Below are 27,231 nucleotides of genomic sequence, written 5' to 3'. Positions count from 1 at the left end.
TATTAGTCTTTTCGAGCTAGTAAATTGCTAAGTTATGTAAAACAGAATTAGTAATCTGTGTTTTAATTATTTATAATACAACGGTTGATCGCTCGCCATCAACCGTTGTGTTAACATTTTGAATCCGTCTATTTCTTCGGAATTTTTTTTAATCTTTTTCAATTAAATATTGACTGTCTGAATTATTATTTATTTTTAGTGTACCCAAATTAAAGATTTGTTTCATTATTTACGACATAATTTTTTTAGTTATTTGTCATAACCCTTAATATGTACAAACAGCAAAGCAACGAATGTGGTCTCAACCGCGATGCTAATCTGGAAAATAATTGCAATTGCCAAATTGAATCTATACTGAAAAGAAGTTTTAGTGGTCTTCCGTTTAATGAAATAATTATTATTATTAATAGTCCAAAACCCACGTCCCATTTGAACACCCAATCTAAAACTAAAACATTCAAGAGACATTTCAATAGTGAAGTGTATGAAAAAATTAAGTGGATTTATGGATGTGATCATTTAGCAAAATATTTATTATTTTCTCAAGAGCTGAATGTCTGGAATAAATTTGGATATAATGATTTAAGCAATTTAAGTCAAGCTCGTAAAAGGCACGAATGCTCTTAACCTCACATATGCGCTAATATACAATTAAAAAGATTTGGTATAGAAAATCGTATCGAAGATTTTTTCAGTGCTCAATTTAAGACAAATGTTGAATTATATAATAAGGAAGTTACTGCGAACGGATATATTACTTCCAAATTATTTGACGTGATTTGTTTTTTTATCTAAACAAGAACTTTATTTTCGAGGATATTCTGAAAATAACGATACCGTAAATGGAGGCAACTATGTTGAATTATTGTATTTTCTAAGCGAATCAGACACATTATTAAAAAAAGTGAGAATAGATTGTCAGCTCTTGCATTAATATCAATAAAAAAAAATCTTTTAGACAAATTAAAGAAAGACAATATATTATATGGTGCGGCTATTGCTGACTTTTGTAAGAAGGAGCGTCGAAAAAATTAATTTTTAAAAAAGAAATACATAATATGTTTATAAAACAAAGAAAATAAATTTGAAAATATAGTTTTTGTTCCCATCCCCCCTAACCGCATGCTCTGTTTCAAAGTCACCGCACGCCAATGATGTATATCGTATGTATGGGGATGGGGAGCCATACTTTCGTATGTGCGTAATAATTAATAAATAATAATATTTTCATTGTCTAATCATTTTAATCGTCATTACGCTCTGGCACATAAAATACTAATTTTACCGCCTACTAATTCCTAAAATATTCATTACTTGATTCCAAGTATTTTTGCGCTCTTATGACGTGCTCTCTTTTGTCAAGCGCTTATATGACTGTCTGCGCATTTGACGCTTTTATAACGCATTGCTTATAGTGCTTATAATATAACGCTCTTTTGACCAGCCGCTCAAAAACTCATATATTCTCGATTTTTTGCTCTTATAATTCGGTCCAACTAATTCTCCTCCCTGTTTTTGAGATCAGAACATGGCTCCAGACTTTTAAATTTATAATCCTAATTCATTCTTATGCTTTAATTTTGCGTATAAAACTTTAAATAACAATTAAATAGAAGCAATAATTTTTCAAAAGTCATTACTAACATTAATGTTTTATTTCTTAAATAAGCAAATCGCAAATTTTCAGGTGAATATATCTATAAATCGGGCTATGATTATTAAATTTTGTAGTGCCCATGATCTTTTCTGACGTTTTTCTATCGCTTTAATTGCGGCTCATTAACCGTCAGTCAATCTCGGGGGTTTTATACATATGTATATATTTTTTCAGAGACTAACTAATTAAACGTCACATCACAAGTTTCAAACGTCAGATCCGTAATTTTGAGTCGAGCGTTTATTGTTTTTTGAAGTAATAACATGGAAATGGCGTAGGTTTTATTAAGACAGTGTTATTTATTTAGTAGCCAGTAATTAATTGGGTCTTTACTTAAGGATTTTAATTATAACACAAACATGTCACTGAAATACTATATTAAATATATAAAAAAATAATTTATTTTCTTTGGATTAAACTTATGTTTTGTGTATGCAAATTAAAGGTCTTAGATTAAAATCTATTATGAGTTTACGAACGAAACGCTTAAAAATAACAAGGGTTTACGATCCCTTCAATGTTTTATCTTTTTGTGGTACTTTTTTAACCGAACTAAAATAATTTATGAAGAACGAGTATCGAAAATATATTTTTTGACCTTTCTTTGTGTATGTTCTTCAACCACATGATTGAGCAAAGGTTAAATGTGAGATTTTGTGTTAAATTGGGTATAAAATTGTAAGACAAGTATACGGTCATACTTTCTTGTATAAAATTAAGTTTATGAAGTGGAAAAGGGTTTCGCAAGAAACTAACTCACGGCAATAGATTGTCATTATTTTAAAAATAGCAATATTCTCTCGGTTATGGAGAGTTGAAACTATATTTTAACTTAAAATATAGTTCAAGATAAAATAAGATATATATTATTATTATTTATTTAAAAAAATATTTTTAGAAATTTTCTCTACCTTTTTTTAAACATGTTTTAAGATGTTTTGCTAAAAATATCTTATGGCATCATTTAGTGATGGTTTTACTATTAAATAATACATTTACCTATTTGTTGTTGCACAATATTTGTGATGTTAAAATGTAATAGGAAAATTTGAGGCATTAAAAAAATTAAATGTTTTGATGAAAATATAAGCATTTTATTACCAAAAAGGGGGGAAAATAAAATTAAATTAGCGAGATTAAATATATCAATCATTTGTATCAGTCAAAATTGATCGAAGGAATTTGAGGTAACTTTCCGAAACATCTTAACTTGTCAGAGGTATAGAATAACAATAAACATTTTTTTTAATTTACTCCTTTGAAACAACAATAACAAGTACATAAACAATCTCTAAACAACAATCGAAATTTACGTATTCAAGGTTAGAACGTTATATTAATTACTTAAACATATTGAAGCAATGATATACAATATTCTAATTTATAATTTATACTAATATTATTTTATTGTATCTATTTTTTTTAATAAATAGAAAGGGTTGAAATTCTTGTGATATATGAGTGTCTAAAAGTTATGCAAAATTAATTTTATAACGAGCGTTGAAATTTATTAAATATTTCATTAGAGAAACTTCGTAAACTATGCCGTCTGATCGGTAAACAAGACTTAGCGACTTCATGTAATAAAATATGAATTTATAAATCAATACGGAAACGAATATGGTTTCTTCACGCAAAACATATTACGCAATAGAAAAAAGATTAATAGTTTTCATTCATTGGTATGTGCCAAGTTAGATGATAAGCAAAAATTTTGACGTTTTAATTTATTTTTTTATTTGTTAAAATATCACTATTTAAAAAAAGTGATAGTAAACGTAAAAAAAAATGGCAAAACATATAGTAAAATATAGTAACTATTAATTAAATATTGTAACATTTGACTTTTACTGTATTTTATAGTTATTTTTCTGTATTACAATAGGGAGAAATAATCAAAAACAAGTTTTACAGGTAGATTTTTAATGACGTCACACACAAGTTTTCTTTCCTTGCTTTATAGTTTATTATTTTTTCATATTAATACATATTGGATTATTTATTTATTGCTAATATTATTTTTATGATATAAAAGCCTAGCCATGTTTTGGAAAATGTTTTACTAATATTACCTTGGTAATATTTGATTATATTATTATTTATTATTAGACTTACTTGAATCATTAAATGAAAAATATAAATATAAATTTCGCCCAGAGGTAATGGGTTCGAGCCACATCATCAGACTCAAATTTTTATTAATAGTAAAAGGCGCTATTATTCAAAATCGGTCTCAGCAACAAATAGTATACATAATAATTCATAATTAATTATATAAATGTCACCGATACGCAGACTTAGTCTGGTGGTTAATAATTACTTATATGTATGCATTATATCTGATTGAAAACAGTTTGTATATATTTACCCCATTGCAACGCATTAGGCTTACGCATATCAAGTTACAATATTCTAGACGGTGTAATATACATACAAGTCTCGAAATGTAACATAATCTCAAAACCTTTAGGGTTGATTTTTGTAAAGGAAAAAGTTGTCTCTTAATACATTTTAAATGTTAGATACACCTGCACTTGTTACTTGCGGGATTTTCGTTTTTAGTCAATAAATATAACGTCATAAATATAAATTCATTTCTTTTTCAAATTAAAATATTGAATAGAAAAACGAGAACTTCTGAATAGTAATATTTAACAATTAAATTTACCAAAGTACGAATAATTATTGATGACTATTATTGGTTTTCAATGGCTTGTGAAAGTCTGCGTGATTATAATGTGATTCTCGGTTTTTTAAAGTCTAGATTTCTAAGAATTATTGTTAAGCTAGATTATTGTCGTTTTGCAGAATTAAAATGCTATTGTTTTAACCCATAATCATTGAGAATTATGGGAATTCCAATGCATTTTACAGTTTTCGATACTTATTTTACGGAACAAGATAGAACCAGACTAGATTATATAATAATAAAAAATATGCATTTGGCAACGTCATTTTATAGAATGCTTTGTTTTTGTTAACGTAAGGTGAACAATTTTTAAAGCGTCTGCATTAAAATGCTAATGGATAAATAGCGGGTTGGACACGCACAATGGTTTGTTTGTCACGCTGACAAAAACTTGTTATTATAATAAATCCTAGATTATTTCAATACAATAATTTAATTTATTTTTTAACAAATATGTATGATCAAACAACGTAGCTATGTACTATTTTACTTTTTTTAACGTTATTTTGATTTAGAACAAGGATGCCATAAAAATATTCAAGTATAAAAAATTAAACTCTAAATTGACTCTATTATTGAGATTTCTTTTATCTTTATTGATATATCTTTTTATTGAGATTTTTAATATCTTTATGATCATTTTATGATTTTAATAAACTTTAATTATGTTTTTCTTAATATTTTCTAAATTTAAATTTTTTTTTATTGCATTAAATAAAGTTGGAATATATTGTTATTAAATAAACTTGATATACAATACCGGTATTACCATTGGTATTTGTATAATAAATTTTAACATACTGAAATACCGTCGATTAATATATGCTTCTATTTTTAAAGCCATATTTTCTCTGATAAGTAAAATATTTTTTATTAGAAAAATCAAAATATTATTTTGAAACTACTTTTAAGTCGGTTAAAAAGTTCCTGCCTTTAGCTTATATACTTTTTATGACTAGAATATACCAAGATCTTTTCATATAAATTTAGAAAATATAATTTGATTAAAATATATCTCAAACTTGTCAAAAATAAAGGTTTAACGTAATATTTTTATCTAGGATTATATACATATGTACATGTATGAAAATATATCTAAATAAAATATACAAGTCTCGATTTTTGAAATTCTAAATATTATCTGATTAAAGAATCACAGACTCAGCGTTCAATTATTAACTAACAAAACTATTTTTTTTATTATATCTTTCTTTATAACCAGATATATAATGCATATAACTTTAATACGAATTATCCAACAAGAGAGTTGAAAGTCTCGAAGTATCGGAAACTGAGATGAGAAACACCAGCTCGACTTAATGGCACTGGATGGAAAAAAAATCCGATTAAAACTTTTATTTTACACTACTTTTAAATGTCTTTCTATATATATATATATATATATATATATATATATATATATATATATATATATATATATATATATATATATATATATATATATATATGTATATATTGTGTGTACTATAATAGTCTATAACTTGATAAAGTAATACATATAGCAAACACAAGTTGGAAATTGAACGCCGTCATGAGGAATAATACGAGAGCGAATGCATATACCCATAGATAGGTACATATTATATGTGATTTCTCATGTTTATACAATTCGTGTGGGGTTGTTTACACATGTGTGTTAATTCTATACTCATTTCTGCGATAATGACGAATTTATATCCTCATAAATATAGATACGAGCCAACAAACAAAATGCGACTTTTAATGTTTACGTTGCAAGCTTTGAGCTTCAATAATAATTTAGAGCACACAAAACTTTGTTTAGAACATCTGTATTATATATAATATTATATATAACACTCATTCATTTCCATGATGCAATATCTTATTCAGAAACAGAATATGAGCTTTATAAATAGTCGAGTTACAAGCGTAGTAGACTCGTATGATAAAATTGAATCCTAAATATGAAAATCTTCAAACTTCAATTGTATGAAACTGTTATACAATCGGGTAACCGCAAATAGTATATTATATCGTAAAGAGTTTTATATTTTATTATAATTTTTATTGATCAGTATCATACTATAGTTTTTCAATTATGCAACCTAGTGGTCGGTAGACGGAAATAATGTTATTAGAGTGTAATTAGAAATCAATATATATGGTTAGGCGCACTAAATAAGAAATATATTTAGAAAAGAATAGTTTTATTATATAACGCAATACAAAATCAAATCCAAAGGTAGTGAATTTCGGCGAGCTACGCTCGTTTCCATATACCATATACGCGTACTTCGGCGAGCTACATTCGAACTTTTATTTTTTTTTTGCTTCATGAAAATGTCACGATAAAATTTAATTTTAATAATTATGATAATGTGTAAATGAATGTCTCAAAATGTTGTTATTGCTATATATTTTTTTAATACTAACATATGTTTAAAAATTTAAAACCTATGTATGTACTAAATTTCGGCGTGCTACGTTCGTTTATATATACCACATGCTTCGGCGAGCTACGTTCGAACTCAACGGAGTGCAGTGTTTTTGCACTATTAGTCAATCAAATTTTTAATTGATAAACTACAATTGAAAACCATCGAAATGAACAGCTTCTTTTCACTGCTTTGCGTCATGGGATTTTCGCCTTTGGTGAACCCTAACGTAGATATTATTGGAAAACTTCCTATAGAAGTGGCTTCGATCATATTCAGGTGAATATTTTTTTTATAATTTAATTTTTATATATTTCGTTGTAATTTATCTAATATTTTTTCTTCTTTTTACAGAATGCTGGATGGACGCTCTTTGTATACTGCTTCTTTGATCAGCGACAAATGGTGCAGGATCATCAAAAGCGACAAGAAGCTGAGGATCAAGCTGAGACAACACACCAGGATTGCTAGAATGGACAAGATCAATCAAATGAGGCAGAATTCTACCAAATCTAATGATAAAACTGTAAAAAAATCTGACTTTGGAGGTAGAAGCTTTACTTTAACACAAAAACATAAACCTGACAATTGTACTGTAACAAGATCTAACAAAAGACAAAGAATTTTCTTATGAAGAAGTACTTATGACAAATTGTTGACAATTTGATGTATAATATTATATATTTATATGATAGTAAAACATTGACTTTAATTTAATTATTTTCATTCACCCCAATTCTAGATATATAATAGATTTTCCTAATAGTTTTGAATAATTGTGATATGGAAGAATAAGTATTATATTTATTTTTTAAAGCTCCTACATATATTTAACTACTTTTTAGCGATTTAATGACTATTGCATTTTTTGTTAAGGTATTTAAATTTATTTTGAATTAATTTTTGAAAAGCAACTACTAACGCTCGCCAAAATATTATATCATCGTGAAAGTAATACTCACAAAACAAATCGACCTTTCATCTACGCGCGCACCTGTTAAGTATTCACTGACAAAAAAAATTGAACCAAAATTCTCACGCAAAATTTAAAATTAAAATTCGTGTTCTTTTACTATTATATTAATGATTTTGATTTTGTTCACAGTTTACTTGCACCCAAAATGTTCTCTAAAATGGCATAGCTATATTGCGATGTCTGTCTGATCTTCTTTCGTTAATCTCTCCCCTAATGATGCTCTAGTTTTTTTGTATTATATTTTTTTTAATATGGCTGAAATATTATAATTTAAAAAATAATATTATTTTAGAAATTAAAATTATGTAAGCATAAAATTCGAAATATCTTACATTTGCAGATGAGCTGAAATTATTGATATAATAAATGTATAGAACTTGCTGTATATAGTATTTCGTGTCTGTGACTTGAACTGTGAGTTGTCAGATTTTGGATATTCTTAGAAGAAGACCTACTAGTGAACGGTCGATAAGTGGTTAATCCCCTCGTCGACGTACTTCAAAAGGAAGCTGCTCACTGGCCTCCAAGTATGACTTTCAAGCTTAACGAGTATTACTGCTTCAACGCCAACGGATGGTCTTTAGAAAAATATTCATAAATTATTATTTGATCTGTTTTGATAAAGACATTCTTTAAAGTTTATTCGTTTCTGTTTTGAGTGCAGAGCGGCTATTATTGGCACAGCATCTGACGTGCAGATTCTGGAGGTGCTCTGGTTGTGCAGGCTCTCTGGATGCGCAGCTACTTCTGTGGCAAAGCCTCGGCAGTAGTTCCAAATATAAGTTCATACTGAATTGTCTGCTTTTAGGTGATGCTTAGGCTTTTTAACAGTAAGGATCTATTATTCTTCCTGTAGCACTGAATTATAAGCGCATATATGTCAGTATTTTATTATTAAATTATTTTACATGTTCAATATCTACATTTATTCAACATTGACCCCAAGGGAGCGCCTGGCGCTGCATAAATTTAACCAGTCCTCGAAACTCAAAGTGGAAAGTTGTTAATTTTTTCGTGAAAAGTGCGAAAGCCATCAGAGACGTGACCTATTTGCGAAAGTAAAACCGCGGCTCGATAGTCGCGTGATAAATAGGCGAGACGTGAAATCGACGCACAAATTGCGCAATAAGGACTTCTGGACGTGTCCCCTATTGTTTTGCACTTCGGACCTCTGAACGATAAACTGAGCTTTGCTCCTGACAAAAGTCGACCTTAATCCTTGGGGCGGAAACATGCGTGCAATGCTACGCGACACGCCACGGTGAAAAGGGTATAATCCGTAATCTCTTACGTACTAGATATTTTAATATGTGACATATTACTGAAATGACCTTTACGACGAGAGGGAAATAAAGAGCAAGATGGAAATATATAAATAAATAGATAGGAAGAGTTTTCTGAATATTTGAAAAGCAAAACAATGTAGAATTTTTTCGCAAAATGTTTTTTTCCTTCATATTTCTAAACAGGAAACGGGTCATTATTTATTGATGATATTGTTAAATATTAAATATTTAATAACCAATCACGCTATTTAGTCTCAGAGCTAGCGCCTTATTTTTTTTTTCAAAGTATATATGCTTAGTAGTTTCATATATTTTAAAATAATTTTATTAAATAATAGGGAAAACATAATTTGTTTATTATAGATTGAGCAAATAAAGATTTAAATTATAGGTTTAAGTCAATTATAAAATAAATGTTATTGATATTGTGATAAGATTTTTTTTAGTGTATATAGTTTCATAAAAAAAATTAAAGTAGCTAAACAGCAAAGTTGAATTACCATAAACACTTGAATATAGCGGTTTAAATCCAGTAGCTTTTTGTTTTTATGCAATAATGATCGTTTAAAGTTCCAGTTAGACTCTTAAAGATTCAGGGTGACTGCTAAACTGGACCAGTTAAACGATAGAAGAAGAAGCGATTGCTTTTTTCGAGCTTCTTAAGATCATCTTGGTCGATTCGGCGTAGCTCTGTTTGGTAAAAGTTTAGTTAAACTCTCGTCATTCCATCAAGTCATCGTCAAGTTCTGTCGGAAGTAATTAGGAACGGTAGTATTCCGGCTTATTTTATTTAAATAATGGAGAAAATTCAAACGTCTTTTAGCTATCACTGACGACTTTTAGTGAAACCAGACTTTTTTGTTTTGTATAATACTGTCATGGCCTTTATTAAAAAGGTGTTTATTTTTGTTTTTAAGACAAAATTTGTTGTTATTTATTTCTTATGTAACGATTGAGATTAACAACCTCGGCAGCGGCACTTAAAATTTTATCTATAAAAAATGCGCTATTATTAAAATCTATTGATAATAAAATTGTCTAGCACATATTAATTTATAATTAATATTATAGATGTCATCAATTCCCAGACTTTCAGTCTGTTGGTTAATACTTGCAGGTATTCATTATGTCTGATTGATTTACTCAATTTGTACAGATTTGCCCGTTGTAACGCACTGGGCTTACGCTTGTCAGATTACAACGAAAGAATTAATATAAAAAAATAAAAATAAAGTAAACAACGATTATGGGTGGTCCTGACAAAATTATGATTCAAAATTATTGTTATTTAAAATAAAAATAAAATATTTTGACCCATTTTTTTGCGATATGAATGTATATGTACATTATACAAACTCCCCTTACCTTTTAACCTAAGAGTAGTAGTGCTCGAGAAAAATTAACGTTAAAATAATAAAAGTCTGTTTTCCATTATTTTTTTAAAACTCCAGTGGTAACTTAGCCCAGGCGTGGGCGAACATAGGGATTGCCCTCTTCCCACTTAATTGTCGTTTTATCGCTCAAAATCAGAAAAAGTGTGTTGATGTATTCTCTTTCTCTTTCTCTTTATCTCTCTCTCGCACGAAATGAGCAAATGCAAAATTCAAACCGTCAAAGTGCGGTGGTGGGAGGGTTTGTTATTTTTAGCGAAATGGAAATTCATACGCGAAACGAACGAACCCTACAGCGATGCTTTGGTCTTTGTTGCCAAACGCCGCTCCGAGGAATTACTATAAATATTACAAAAGAACCTTTTATTTGCTCCTTTTGAGTAAGCATTAAACGAATGACTTTTTCGTTGTTCTGGGGAGCAAATAATAAATAAAAAGCTCGCGCGTCAAAAGTCAATACGCGACTTATTAATAAAAATGTCGAGGCACCGCGAAACGAGCGGCGCGGTTAAAAGTAGCCTGATATAATCGAAATTGATCGCAGGAAGAACATTTCTTTTGAAAATTTACATGAATAAGTTATGTAGATTGCAAATCGAAGAACAAACGAGCTACTTTTTTTACCGAGTTACAAAGTCTTGAGAGTCAAATACTTTATTCTGCATTAGTGTAAAAAAAGCAGTTTTTTTTTATTAATTTTTTTAATAAGTCTCGCGTAAATAACCATGTAGGTTATTGCCGTAATATTGAGTCAAGTCGTATCGAAGATTGGGTTGATCTCTTATGAGTTAGAGCGAATGCTTTTGCTGGACTAAATTAAGCGATCAATGTAAAAATCAACAGCTTTCTCATGTCTCGGTAGATTCGGTCGAAATCAGTGGTTGTTTAATGGCAAGTTCTGACTGAAGTCTCTGATGGAAATAATTCTTATGTATAGCAGTGTTCTGACTTCTGCCTTAAACATTTAGAAAAGTCCAACGTCCCTTTTAATGATTGGTCATCTGACCAATCGCAATGATTTGCCGTGGAACTAGAATTTTTGTTACTTTCTATGTAATGCTAAAAAAAATCGCAAAACTAAATTTTTTATCATTTGGCACTGACTTTTTAGTGTTTATATGCAAGTGTTTTAAAACTATAAATGAATCTGTCCGTTCCAATATGTAATTTATTTATTTTAGATTAAATTAAGACCATCGTGGCCTAACAGGTTACCCCAATGCGCCACGATGGTCGAAAACAAATTTTAAATTTATAAAACATAAAAAAAAGTATATATACATAAATATAAAAATACTTAAACATAACAAAAAAATTATAAAATATTAAAATTAAATGAAATAAACCGGATCAGCTCCTCGTAGCTGACATTAAATAGGTCAATATGTAATGCCAGCGTATTAAGGAGCCGGATGGCCACAGCCATAGGCGAGTCGGCAAGTGCGGATGTCCTAGCCCTAACGGTCATCAAAAGAGGTCTCGATCGTGATTCTCGAAAATGTTCAGGAACCCAAAACTGGAATTCCTCGAGAATAGCTGGATTGTCGACAGCACCTTTTAGTAATTTAAAAAAATGCTTAGCGATATACAGCTTTCTGCGAGAACTCAGCGAATCATATCCCAACGCTCCTAAAAGAAAGGCGCTGGGATATAAGTACGGATAATAACCAAATGTCCTTTTGTAAAGGTATCTTAAATACCTTTTTTGAATTTTTTCCACTAAAAGGGAATATTTGGCTATTCGGGGATTCCAAATTATAGATCCCGATTCAAGAATGCTACGAACTAAGGTGTCATAGAGGATGCGAATAACTGACGGATCGTCAAAGTGAAAGGCATTCCTCATAACAAAGCCGAGCATCTTGGAAGATTTATCACAGACGTCGTGTATGTGTAGAGAGAACCTCCATTTGCTCTCGAAAGTGATTCCGAGATCTTTAATGGAAGTTTCTCTAGTCAAAATGTTACCACCGAGATGGTAGAAATAAGCTGATGGCGAACGGGATCGAGAAAATGACACAGTATGGCACTTTCCGACACTAAAGGGCAGACGGTTAACGGAAGCCCATCTCCACAGAGAGTCTAAATCACTTTGTAGAGAGAAGGAGTCCGCAACAGATCGAATGCATTTATATAATTTTAAATCATCTGCGTACAGAAGAAAACTTGAATGTTTAATTGCAGTATTTATGTCATTAATAAATAACACAAAAAGCAGAGGTCCCAGATTGGATCCTTGAGGAACCCCCGAAGGGGTAAAATATTCCTTTGACAATCGGCCACCATACGTTACAAACTGTCTACGATTGCTCAAATAACATGAAAATAACCGAGTTAAATTATCTGAGCAACCGAGGTTCGACAATTTTTTTAATAATAACGTATGACAAACTTTGTCAAAGGCTTTCTCAAAATCTGTATACACGACGTCTACTTGAATTCCGGCATCGAGAGAAGTTGTCACCGTTTTGGTGAACGACAGAAGATTAATGATTAATTAATGAAGAAGTAATGTCATTTGTTTACGTCGATTAGTTTTATGAGGTCTTTTTAGCAAGTCTTTCGCAACTAATTTCGTCCAAATTGTTACGACTGGTGAATATATAGCTTATTTAAGTCAGACAACATTTTAAATGGTTAGTTTTGAATAATAAATGATGAGTAACTTTTGAGTTTAACGGTCAGTAATTTTATTAGTCTGTAACTCTTTATCAAATACTTAATATAGTTTTGATTGCAGTAACAATATCGTATACTTTTTTAATACTATACATATTTTTTGTTTTAATTATTTGTATGTGATTTTAGATTTCTTAAAAAAATATTCCGACACGATAACTGCTGTAGTTTTTGTTATACCAAAAATAATAGAACTTTTAATAAATCCATCTTAAATCACATACAAATAACACAAACAATAAATATATATATAATTAAGAAAATAAAATATATTAACATGACTTTTTTTCCAAAAATCGATAGTATAAAATATTGTTAAGAAATTCGCTATTCCATTAAAAAATCTTATAGGTAAAAAACATTGTAAGTTATAATTGAAAAATATATTTTTTTTTGGTTTTTAAAGACCTTATTTTAAAAGAAACAGGATTTAAGAAAATAAAAAAGTTTTTTTTTTGCATTTTTTTGGTTATTTATTTGTGACTTAGTCTTAGTTTTAAAAAACCTATTCTATATTCTGAAAATCGTTCTTGTAAATATTCCTGCTGTGTTTGTTAAGCAGTCTGATTCGCAATCTTTTTTAAAATGCCAGCTATTCTAAACAGGAAGAAGTTGTGAAAAAACTGAGAAAAAATGTTAGAAAAAAGTAAAAATCAATGAAATTAATAATTAAATTTAAACGAATGTTAAAAAATTTTTTTTTTACATTTTTTCTGTTATTTTTAAATACAATTTAAGGACACGTTAACTGCCGTTGTTTAATTATATCGTTATTAAACTGGTTTTCAAAATAGCTCTTGTAAATATTTCGTGTAAATTCGTGTAAATTCCACCAATTTCAAAATATTAAAAAAATGTTATGTAATAATAATATGTATTATAAATGTACGAAACACGATGACCGACATTGGTTTTGATCTGTTGTTTTTAATCTCATTATGATAAATATTTCTGATTTATTATGAAAACATCTATAATTCACTAACTAAATATTAATAAAAATATTAAATGCGTTGTGCGTTACACTAACAAAATAGCATGATTCTGAAGGGAAAGCTCGTGTTTTTTAATAGTTAATTCTCTATAGGCTTTTATGGTTAAGATATCTCAAATATTATTTTAATTTTATTTTGTATACACGTTTACTTTGACAAACTCCAAACTTCATTACAATACTTTAAGGTATTATTTCACTAAATTTATCCATTATTTTTAAACAAAATGCTTATGGGTTTCAGATACAAATACAAAGTTACAATTAACTAAACTAACGAGCACAAACTATTCTGACAATTCAACACTTCAAAACAAATCTTCTTCTGTTTCCTATAGTTTTGATTAAACTTATTCATTGTTTTTTTTATTTAAAAATTTAAATTTTTTAAATTGAAAGTATTTATACATTAGCAATAAAATATAAACTACAATATTGTAGAAAACTCTTAAAAAAATGCAGCAAAATCGTTTTTTAAAAAAAATATATTTACATGTACTAATGTGTCGTAGTTTGTCATAATAGATTATTTTAATATTTTTTTAGATATTTTGTGTAAGTAATAAAAAAATAGTTTATTCGAAAAAAGCAAGAACTAGGAAAGTACATATTCAAAAAATGATAAACTACATTTTAAATATTGTAGCAATTGTGTAAAAATACAATAGCTGGTCTAGTTATTAAAGTTATTATATTTAATATAAATAACATATTACATATTTATTTAGATATACAAGAATATGTTTAAAATATTAGTTACAGGCAACTTTTATTACATTACCCAAAAAAAAAAATAATGCTGAACGATGTGACGAATCCTATAAAGACTAATGAGAAATGTACTGAATGTGTTTTTTAACTCATCATAAAAAATATTCTGAATGCAAAAATATTGTAGTACTCTGAGACTCAATCTAGATTCAGTTGTGATTTTAGTACAACATATGTACGTTTTAGTGTATTAATATAAATAAAAAATATTAAGTTATTAAAAAAAAATCATCAGTCTATACTCTGAAATGCAATTGCTTCAAAACACATTTGTTCAATTACAATATATTATGATAGTGGTGTTATATATTGCGAAAATCGCTCAATGTAACTGAATCCATTTTTTAACTGAATAGATCTAATCAACAAATATTTACTAACAAAATATGGCGATAACCGTAATAATGAACCAATATGAACCCTGATCAGATTCCTAATATATGAACATAATACGTAGAATAATAAAATGTATCGTGTGTTATAAATGGACATATAACCCTCGTATGTTATTGTACTTAATATATATTTGTTTATAAAGCAACATGTGGTGAGAAATGTAGCAAAATATAATTTATAGTCTACGCATATACCATGAAATATTATAATATTAAAATAATATCTTGCAAATACAAAGTATGCTTTTATCTAAGCTATGCTTTTAAGTATACTACAACGTATATGGATACTTTTATAAATTTGTATAAATTGAAAAATCAAATTATACATAATATTAAAAGCCTCCCCTTTTCCCCAAAAAATACTAAAAAGGAGAGGTTTGAGCGAAGACACCGTAACGAAATTTTCACGACTCTAATTTGATTTTTTTCGCTCGCACAAATAAAAATTCTTGCGTCGAAATGAAAATTTTACAATTTTATGACACTGTTTTTCGGATTCGTCGTTAGCTACCGTGCGATGTAAATATCGACGCAAGGAAATATAAATGAGATGTATGTGGTAGTGTAACAAATGATGTGCATAATTACCATATAATATTTTTTTGATTGATTCTATGTAGCATATGGCTTTAATATAAATTCAGAGCGGTCTAGATTTTTATATTTATTATTATTACTTATTTCGTATATATTATATATGTATATAACGACAGTAAAAAATACTAAAAAAATTATGTTTTTAATAAAATAAATTGTTCAAAATCTTTCCTATTGATTTTCAAATCACGAAAATTATATTGTTGTATTTTATAAAATCAGAGATATGAATGTTTTTTGATATAACTCAAGTAGATCTATGTAAATTTAAGTCAAACAAGTTACACATTAAATATACACATATGAAATACTATACCTTTTTTATATTTGTAATACTTAGTATGTATATACCATATATTAAGGTACGATAGTAAAGTACAATATATACTATAAATACGGTACAACTCGCACATATTCGCTCTATAGTAATCCCCGATCCAAGCCATTGTCCTGATATGGTGCGTAAAAAAGGACAATCAAATCGAAGGTCGGATCGGGTCGTAAAGACGCGTAAAGGGCGAGAGAAGTCGTCCCTAAAAGCCCGTCGGCCGCAGGGCATTAACGCCCTATAAAAATTCAAGCACTAAAATCTTGCGCGTTAAAACTCTCCTCCTTGTTTTCCTCGGGAGGATTAACGAGCGGCCCGTCCCTCCTCTCCTAGGTCCCACCCTATGCCTGGATGGCGGCTCTAAGGGCTGGTGTGGGCCACCCCTAGGCTCCACCTGTTGAATGTCAATAAAGTCTTACGCTCGGCCGCCCGCGAAGCCTTTTCCATTCACATGTGCGAAATGTGCGAGCACAAAGGTGGTAAAGGACGTTTTTGTATATCCTTATTACTGAGGGTGGTTCGTTTCATACGCGCCTAAGATTTTCTTTTTCATACTCTTGACACTTTACCATAAAGAAAGGCTTTCTTATGACGGAGCCACGTGCATATTTATTTGATAGGACATATTAAAATTTAGCTTTCGATATTTATTTATTAATTTTTAATAATTTATTTAGCTAATCAAGCTAATTGTTTATACACTAAATAAATATAATCACAGCATACATGTAAAATATAGTATAAATATTAACCAAAAAAGCATATGTTTCTCTCATATATTTTGTGTAAAATTAAAATCAGAGAAGAAAGATCTTTGAAAAAAAAACTAATAACATAGTTGAAGTAAGAATTAAATTGTTAATAATATTACATATCTTATCTTGTATAGGTTAAGAGCAATACATATATTACGTAAGTTTCTAATAGTGTCTTAACACTTTGCTTGCCAAAATCAGATATATCAGCTATTGCTTTTTCATCATTAAAGATACAGTCAGATGTATTATTTATGGGCTGTGGAGTATTTTATTTGCGAGTGAATTACATTTTTTCTAAATATTATTTTTTAATTATGCAGTACATAGTTTTTTAGATAATCCAAAAGGCTCGGCAACTAAAAGGTTAATAGACGTAATTACCATGCTCATTTACAGACTCCCTTTGATGTCATGCATTTTATAATAGTCTATATATTAAGTTTTAATTATTCATGAATGATGTAATGATTCTGAGAAATTCTAACCACACTTTGTATTAATGTATTGATGTAGTGTTATTTTAATTTTAAAATGTAATAATTATATATGAGTATATATAAAACAATTTACTTTAATTTGGTCAATTGTGGTTAAGTGAGGAGCAAAATAGGCTATTAATAATGGCTTAGCAAAAATATCAATATATTTTGGGGTGTGAAAGATCTGCTTTTATAGTAAAATGTATGTCGTCAGATGTCTGATATTCTCCCTTTATTTATAAACCTCGAACTTTTAAAGATCGAATGTTGTATGTTAGCTAATATTTATCTTTCACTGCCATAAGATAGTCAGCTTTATTTATTATAACTTTTTTATTGCTAGAATTTTCTTTGTTCTCAGACATATCTAATTAACTAAAAAATAATAAAGGGCTAATGGATCTATTATTTATGATTAATTTCAGTATTTAATATTCTCAGATTCGTTTGCTTTGTGTTTTAATATTTAATCTTTCGGAGATTATGCGCCGAGGGGAAATTAACTTGCTTTAACGAGCGGCTAGAGCCGTTTGCAAAATTTCGGTTATCCCTTCGAAATTTCGGTGATGCTCTGATTTGTTAAAAATTCACACACTATGTTGGGAACGAACAATGAAGCGTTTAATATTCATTGTAGTATCGCAACGCGTTAAATATCCAAAATAATGTTTAAAATTTACTAATACAACCCCTAAGTCTCAATTTATAAATTTACTAATACTGATATTACTGATTAATTTTTTATTATAAGATCTCATTTTCAAACATCTTCTACTAAATTTTCGGCAGAGCTAATATGTTTTTCACTATTGCTTTCACAATATGCGGGAAAGATCTTTTTAATAGCAGCTGAAAAAGTTAACAGATTATTCTTATTAAAAAATATCAAATGTGCCTTCGTTTTTTCATGTTATATTTCATCAGAATGTATTATATAAATTTAGGACGGAATAGCATAGTCCGTAACCTCTTAGACTAGTAACTCTGAGGTTGCGGGCTCGAGCTCCGGCAGCGACACTCGAATTTTTATTTATAAAAAATGTGCTATTATTAAAAAACCTGCCCTAGCTGCAGTGACATCTATTGGTTATACTTTATATTGCACATAATAATTTAAAATAAATAATATACGTGTCACCGATTCCCAGTCTTTCAGTCTGGTGGTTGATACTTATTTGTAGGTGTTCATTATTTCTTATTGACTTACATAGTAGGTCCAGCTTTACTTCGTTGTAACGCATTGGGCTTTCACCGGTCAGGATACAACGAAAGATTTAATAAACAAAAAAAAAAACAACTGAGGTAGTCATTTTTTGAAAGTGGTGTAAGTTCATTTTTGAAAAAATGAGTTATTGGTAGTATTAGTTAGATAATAATGTACTACTTTTATATTTATGATAACTCAGTCAATGATACATTAAATACTCATAAATTAGTCAAAATAAGTTAAGGTGTGGAATGTTATCGCATGAATATTTTTATTGAAAGTGGAATAAGTCCATTCGTGATAATTATAATTGATGAGTTTACTGACTTATATTGCTAAATGTAAAGGAAAAGTAGTATTAAAATATAAATAAGTTTCTTATTATTAGTTTTCATAAAGATGTAATTTACTTTTTATACTAGTTTTTTTATGAATTTATTATAATAATTCTGCAATTATTACTTAATAAATTCAATTATTAGTTTATTCACAATAAAAATACATTTAAAAAAAGCTAACTTTTATTACAATAAGAAATTAAAATGACTATTGTTATATTTTTCATAATTTGTTATTATTGAAAGTGGTATAAATCCATTTGTTGCAAATATCGTTTATTTTAATTTTTATTAATTATTATTGCACAATAACATTTAATTAGTTTATAGTAATAAAAACATTACCCGAATTAACTAACGTTTGCCAATATTTTTAAGTTGATTCAAACACAAACCTTAAATATTTCAATGAATAAATAAATGGACTTATACTACTTTCAAAAACAATAGCTTATTATTATTTTTTTAATAATTTGCAATAATATTTTGGTAATGGTGCAGTGTGAATTTTTATAAATTTTGTTTGTACCAATTTTTGTGGTCAATTTTTTAGTATTTCCATTTTATAGTATTTTATTAAATGACATGCATTTTTCTGGCCAAATTCAAGAGGATTTAAAATCCACGTCAAAGACAATACAATCGTGCAGTGGAAACGTTCGGTTATCTAGCGTTTATATTAAGACTCTTACTATTTACAATAAGCGAGAATAGAAGAGCGCAAAAACAATTATTACTCGTTGCCGAGCGTTCCCACTGCGACGGCGCCAACATAATTTTATTGCTTTTGACGTGAATTTTTGACTTCTGAGAAGTGATAATTGTTTTTGCGCCTTCCTATTGACCAAAATTCGGTTTCAAATTGATAGTTATATAATAATTAATTACGTTTCAGTATAGCTAAACTGATAAATAATTATTATACATTTATTTATGAGACTCTCGATCACGTGTTTTTACAAAAATGCTTGCAACGTATAAATAAACTTAAATTTTTAACATATGTAACACTTTGCTAGTGCTGCTACTTTTGTGGTGATACCAGCAGATAAAATAACAAAGAAGTGACCATAAAAACTAAGTTATTTAATAATAGTGGTAATGTAAACATGAAAACCAAAAAATATTGGTACTGTCCCTATTCATTTTGCAACTCACTGTAATTAAAAAAGAATTACCGAAATCTATCTGATTCTATTTCTTTATGTTGTCTAACACACTCATCGCGACTAGATCAGGTACAATGAGCATTGAGATCCATTATAGAATTTGAAGCGTCTCGAAAGAAATCTTTGAGAAATAGCCTTTTTTCTGGATATGTCATAGATCAGAAATACTATTCCTACTCTCTTTTGTGTCAAATGAGAGCAATTTTAAAGCGTAAAAATACTAATATCTCTTGGATATACACAGATCTTCCCAAGAATAATCTTTGATCTGTTATGCTCAAATTTGACAATGTCTGTTAAGCGTTTGCCCAAGTTCAAATATAAAGTTGCGATGGAACGAACAAATAAAAGTGTTTCTGTACTATGGATCGGATGGATTTCATCCGAAAAGGTTTGCCCTAAACACATTCAAAATTGATTGAATATACGATAGGTACATTTTCAACACTTTACCCGAAACAAGTCCCGCGAGAAAATTGTCGATATCCGCCAGAGGCGCTTTATCGCCGCAAAGCAAATAACGTGGCCCGTTTCCTCGGGTGGTACATCATAATAAAATTTAGGGAAACAAGCGCGTTAAAAGGGTTAAGCCCACCGCAATACACGGCAGCTAAATTTTATGGTGATTGTATCGCTTTGTGACACAAACGCGGTTACGCGTCGAGTTAACGCGCTAAGTTTCATTGTGGGCCGTAAAGCGAATTATTCGTAGCAAAGTGTATCAGCCAATTGGCTCACTCCGAATCGTAACAAAGTTTCGAGAGCCATCTGCCGAAAGATATGAAACGATAATGGCGAGAATGTCCCTCGTACCTGTCGTGACGTCTGTCTTATGACAGTCCTTCTCAAAGTTTGATCTGCGAGACTCTTTCGAAAGGTGCTATAATGGAAAATAAATTTAAAGCATATTTACAATATTATATTTTTCAAAGATCGAAAAAATGTTACAGATTTCCTGATCCTAAAAAACATAAGTAATAACAAGGATTGAAAAATTAAAAAATATTGTTTTTTCAATGTATAAAAAAAAATTGGAAGTAAAACTGTTAATTTTAAAAATATTTATAGAATTTTGGGATTAGGCAAAAATAGTATTGATTTTTAATATTGAAAAATTCTGAAAAAATTAATAGCCTTAATGTTGTAATACATAATTTATGTATCTTATTTATAGCTCTACATTTAGCAGATTAAAAGATACGCATTTTGCAGAATTTATACGAATTAAAAATTTGCCAAAATAAAATAATTACATGGACTTAAAACTTTCTTGGATCAAAATAATGACAAAAAATAAAAATCTTTCAAAGAAAACGTATTTTGGTTAAGTTTTGTTAGTTTTAAAAATAATTTGGGAATATTTCGCAAAGTAAGTTTAAATTTTCTTGAATAATTTTTTTTTAAGCTTTGGCTCAAAAATATTGTAACATAATATTTTGCCTAGAATTTTTAAAAACAAATTAGCCTAAATTTGTAGAAATATTCAAATCAGTTACCTTCGTTTCTTTAAAAATATTTTTTTTAATTAAAAACTATTTAATGTAAAAATATGCAAAAAAATATTCTACAATATATTAAGAGTCAAAAGCTTAACATTATTTTAATTCATTGCATACGATAGTATTACTTTTAATAATAAAAAAATAAACGCTTTATATAAAGCTGATAATCAATACTAATTTTGCTTAATCTCAAAATTATTTTAATCGCAAAACTTGAAACTAATATTTGGGGTTTGTTATTTTTTATTCTAGTATTATATATTTCAGAAATTTTAATATAGAATTTTTTTATGTAATGTAAAAATTAATTAAAATTTTTTTTTATCCTATTATTTTTCATTTTGCCTAATTATAATTTTGTTTTTACTTATGTAATGTGCAAATTGATTTTTGCTAAAATTTATATTATTGCTTGATAGTAAAATAGATAAAATTATTTAATTTATATATCTAAAAGTCTTATTTATTGATCTAGTTAAATGAAATTAAAAATATTTTTGCTATATAAAAACTTTAACATAAAATTTTTGCTTGTCTATAAAAAATATTCTGAATTTAATATAAAAAAAAATTATACAGATTATAAAACGGCGCGTTTTTCATATATAAATATATCTTATCTTTGTGGCAAAAAAAATGTTACAATGATATATTATTAATTACGATTAAATTTATATTATTATATCTGATATGCCATATGTCATGCTTGTTTGATTTATTTGAAATTATTTTTTTAACTGAAGCATTAATAATATCATCAATTGACATTCAAAATATATTCTTATCTTTTAAAAATAATTATTAATCACAAAAAAATATTATTCAATGCGCGTGAAATCTCTTAACTGTGGATTAATAGATACAATCTAGGATCGATTAGTGATTGGGCTCCAAAACTTGCGTAATCGGGAGGTTCCCATTCTACGACGATGGAGGCTCACATATTATTAATTATTAATATTAATTTCATTTTACCAGATACAATACAGTCTAAACCTTGTATAGATTTGAACTCGCGACCTTTCAATTATTAAACAAAAAATAAAATTAATTACACGCTTTATCTGCCTTGTTTCGAATCCCGCATATACCAAAAATCAATTCAATCGCTATCGGTATTGGCGTTTTTAACTCCATTTTCCATATGTACACAGGCATGAGATATTTTGTGGCTAATTAAGGAAAATCTGAGGGTCGTTAGCAGCTATTCCGATACACAAAATTTGCTTTCAGGTGAGCACAACAAGTTTCGTCCCGCGTCGTCCCTAGCCGCGCCTCGGGCAAAAACAGCCGAGTTTCTTGGAAAATCCTCAAGAGCCGCGGACCTGGAGGATTTCCATGACAACCGAGCGGGCAAAATTTAATCCTGAATCAGTATTTCTCGGATTATATATACACACACACACTCACACACACGCACACACAAGTATTGTAGAAACACACGCGTAATATTTTAAAGCGAAGCTCGCGTAAAACGAGCGATGAACTCGCGAGAATCGAAACAGTTGTTTTTGATGTTTTTTTAGCAAATTTAAATTATTCGGGCGTAATGGAATTGTAAATCTAATGTATTAACAATTTTAAAGCATATCTTTTTTAATAATACAATGGTACCATTTGAAAAGGCAACGGAGATGACATTTAGCGTAGTATTATATAAACTAACCGAAAGTTTTTATATATGTACATGTATACACGATTAAACTTGAATTTGGTAATTCTATACAGATAAAAAATAAATTTTATAATCGAAGGAATGCAGTATATTTAGTCTCTTCTCTATCGAAACGTATCGCGAAAATTGAATTTCTCTCGGTGATCTTTTGTGCTTTTAATTTTAATTTAAAAAAAATATTTTCAATTACACCAAAATGGACGAAAGAAATGAAACATTTTTGGGAAGTTTTAAAGACGCGTTGTCCAACGCTCCAGTGATTGTGAATATAGTGATATGTGCAAAAGTGATTCTAATTCAAGTGTACGTGAACATAGACCGCGTGTGATGAATTTACACTCATCCGGTGATGGTGAGTGTGATAGTGATTTTATCCCAGAATACTGGAATGAATTTGATGCAACAAAGGATAATCGAGATTTCGACGGTATTCTAGTGGTACAAGTTTTTCCCAACAATAGTGAAAAGCATCGAAGAAGTGGCCGATTTATTTATTGGCGATTGTTTGCTCGAAATAATAGTTTCAGAAAAAAAATTATATTTACAAGAAATAGATTTAGACAATTTAAAACTTTTTTGCATTTTGTTAAAAATGCAACAAATTCAAATACTACAGATAGGCTGGCGAAATTGAAAGATTTTATTTTTACTTTTTTGGCAAATTCAAAAATGTTTACTAGTCAAAGAAAAACTTTTCCCTGGAAGAGGGAACGATTTCATGGTAAGGTAGACTTATTTTTCGGGTATTCAGTCCTCAATCAAATATGGAATGTTGGATAGAATTGTTTGCGAAACAGATACCGGTTATATTTGTAATTTAAAATTATACACCGGAAATGCAGGAAGTTAAGTAAACACGGAAATGAAAGTACTAAACCCATATCTGGACAAGTGGCACTGAGTTTATGCTAACAATTTTTAAAATAGCGTTTTACTTGCAAAATATTTATTTTTACGGGAAACAGAACTGGAACAACCCGGAAAAATAGGGGTCTGCCAGAATCTCAAAAATATAAAATTAAAACCCCTACAGATGAAACATGGCAGAAAAGGTAAAACGCTTATCCAATTGGAAATCAAGTAAGAAAAGAGATTGCAGAATGATATATACTTTTCATAACAGCTGTATGATAGACACGGGAAAAAAGAGAACGACCAGCCTTACAATATATAAGACTCAATATAATAAATATATGAGATGTTGATTGCGCCGATCAATACCTACATAGTTACCTATTATTTTAAAAAATAAACAAAAAAAATGTTTTTCATTTGTTTCAATGCGCATTGTTTTATTCGTTCAGTATCTATCAAAATTTGAATCGTAACAGAAAAAATAAATTCAAAGATTTTCTTTTGTGTAAGGCTGATTAATGAATGCAGAATTCAATGGAATCTATCGATTTTGAAGTCATTTAAATGGTTTCTACCACTTATTGTCGTGCTCGTGCTGTTATCCACCAGAAAGGCTTTTGGATAAGCTAAAATCCACCAGCCAATGAAAATGAAAAGTGAGGAGAAATATGTGAGAAAAAAGTGTCGTGTTTATTCTGCACATGGAATAAGGAAAGATACAGCATACATGTGCAGAAGTTGTGTAATTCCTGTTCATATTGACGAGTGTTTTTATACGTATCAAAAAATATTAAAATAGATAAAAAGTGTCAATAGTAAAAATATATATAAATAGTGATATGGTGTGGTTTGTAAGTGTAGTGATAAAAATAAATGTGTCTGTGACAGTTGTAAGCAGAAAAAGGACGCCAAAAAATTTGGTGAGTGCAATTTATATTAAATTAGAAATCGGTATTTTTTCGGTTAAAAATTCGGGTTAGTCCTCTTATATCAGAAGTCCATAGTAATATCAGTAAGGATAGGTATCACATTTTTAAAAATATAACGTACTATCAAAATGCAGACAAACTATAGAGCAATATGCAATATCTCTGTATTTTGCACTTAACTTGAAAATTATAATTAGTTCTAGAACTTTCATATGGTTTTATTATAAACTGTAAGCTTTGCAACTGTAAAATAGAGTTTCATAGACATTTTTGAGCAATATATAATTTCACTAGACAGATTGTGTAATATAGAAAAAAAAATGAAAACCTCTCGCCGCTCGACGTAATGCACTTTAAAATTAATTTTGAAGTAAAGCTGCAAAATTTGCCTACTATTAGTTTATAACAAATCAATTGTAGTCATATTTTCTGTCTCAATACTGAATTTTGTATAACAAATAGGCTATATAATATATTCATATAGTACTGCGTCTTCGCAGTATTCAAGTTGTATCGACTATTGAGTTACACTTTTGGGAATTTGAGTGAATTCTTAGTCATAGTCGAAGCGAAAGCTACTGTTTTTATTATTTTATATGAGTCGTATCGGCTGGTACGGTATAATTTCGCTTGGTGCGAGCCCTGCTAAACTATTGCTATTCCAAGTCGGAAACGAAGTGGTGGTTCTCTAATGAAATTTTAAATGTTCCTAAAATTAGTGATTGGATACGGTAATGTTCTGTTTTATATTTTAAACGGAAAATTTATCGTCAGAAAAGCACTGCCAGCAATTAATCGCTAGCAGTTGATCGCCGTGGCAATTGGTCGCAAAAACAATTTATAGCCTACAAATTATCTTTTATCGCCAGGCAATACATACAATTTATATAAATTTATTGGTAACTTTAAATTGAACATAAGGTGTTATTTTTACAATTCGCCCAGGGAACAAATATAGTTTCACTGATATTGTTCAGTATAATTTTAAATCATATTCATACTATTTAAAGTATTACTTCACTGTTATTTGCTGTTCAACCCCAGACCCTAACCCTATGATAATTCTTAAACTAATTATAGTTTTTCTTACCTTTTATTAGGTTAGGTTTGGGTTTAAACAGCAAATAGACGTTTCGCAACTGTCAAATTGAGTTTCATAATATTTTACAACAGCATTCAACTTGAACTACGTCTTGATTTAATTATTATTTTTATTTAAATTTGCCACACCGTTATTCAACCAATGAATAAGTAAGTTTGCATGAACATATTTTATTGCTTCTTGACGGTAAAATATGCTAGAGATAATTTGTTATAAATTGTTTATACAAGCAATTGATGTTGCGGTAAACTGCTAGAAAATAATTGCTGGCGGTGATTGGTTAGTGATAATTTTTTATAGACTTTATTTAAAAATTATGTTCAATTTCAGTCTTTAATAATATTTTTGTCTTATACAGATCTTTAGCGTATATAACTGTTTAGAGGTAGATTTAAAATTTTTAATTTTGCTGATTCTGCAATTTGGGATTTTATACCTGCTTTGCTAAAATATTTGATAAGCATACATGTTTGCTTGTTACGCTCACAAAAAAACTTGAAAAATACGAAGTACACAAATCTGTTTTATAGGTATATTAACAAGTAACAATCATTACAGGTAGTACTACCAATAAATTATTATAAAAATGAAAAATGTTATAACATTATTTGTAATGAAACGGTATATTTTTTGAGTTTATAAAGGCTATAATTTTTATAAATATATATAATTAATGCAAACAGGTTTTGTAATATAAAAAGTTTTATAAATTATATTAAAATAATTTATTATATACAGTTATGAGGAATTTAAGCTCTTTAGCGACTGAAGAGATTTTACCGCCTATAAAATAAATTTTAATATTAATATTTATCACAGCTGGCTTAAGCATTGCCTTATGGGATTTTTTAAGTGCGTTATTTAATTCCTATATTTATCTAAAAATTTAGATTATCAATTAAAATAATATAAATTCGATATTAATATCACTACTAAAATAATATAAACCGACTTTTTTTTATTTATATGTATATTTTAATATGTATACATTTCAATATAGATTTTTTACTGTAGAAAGCTTTATTATATTTGTG

General features: G+C 28.8%; 1 pseudogene; it reads left to right on the top strand.

Annotated features, from left to right (window-relative positions):
- Positions 1-270: 270 nt before the first annotated feature.
- LOC148225922 (uncharacterized) overlaps positions 271-27,231 on the top strand; it is a 72,039-nt pseudogene continuing 45,078 nt past the window's right edge.

Source organism: Plectrocnemia conspersa, unplaced genomic scaffold (assembly GCF_051122295.1).
Source record: "Plectrocnemia conspersa isolate PC_06_02 unplaced genomic scaffold, ASM5112229v1 ptg000014l, whole genome shotgun sequence".
In the NCBI taxonomy this organism is placed as follows: Eukaryota; Metazoa; Arthropoda; class Insecta; order Trichoptera; family Polycentropodidae; genus Plectrocnemia; species Plectrocnemia conspersa.
Note: the sequence above shows the minus strand (reverse complement) of the source record. Positions and strands in the feature narration are given on the sequence as shown.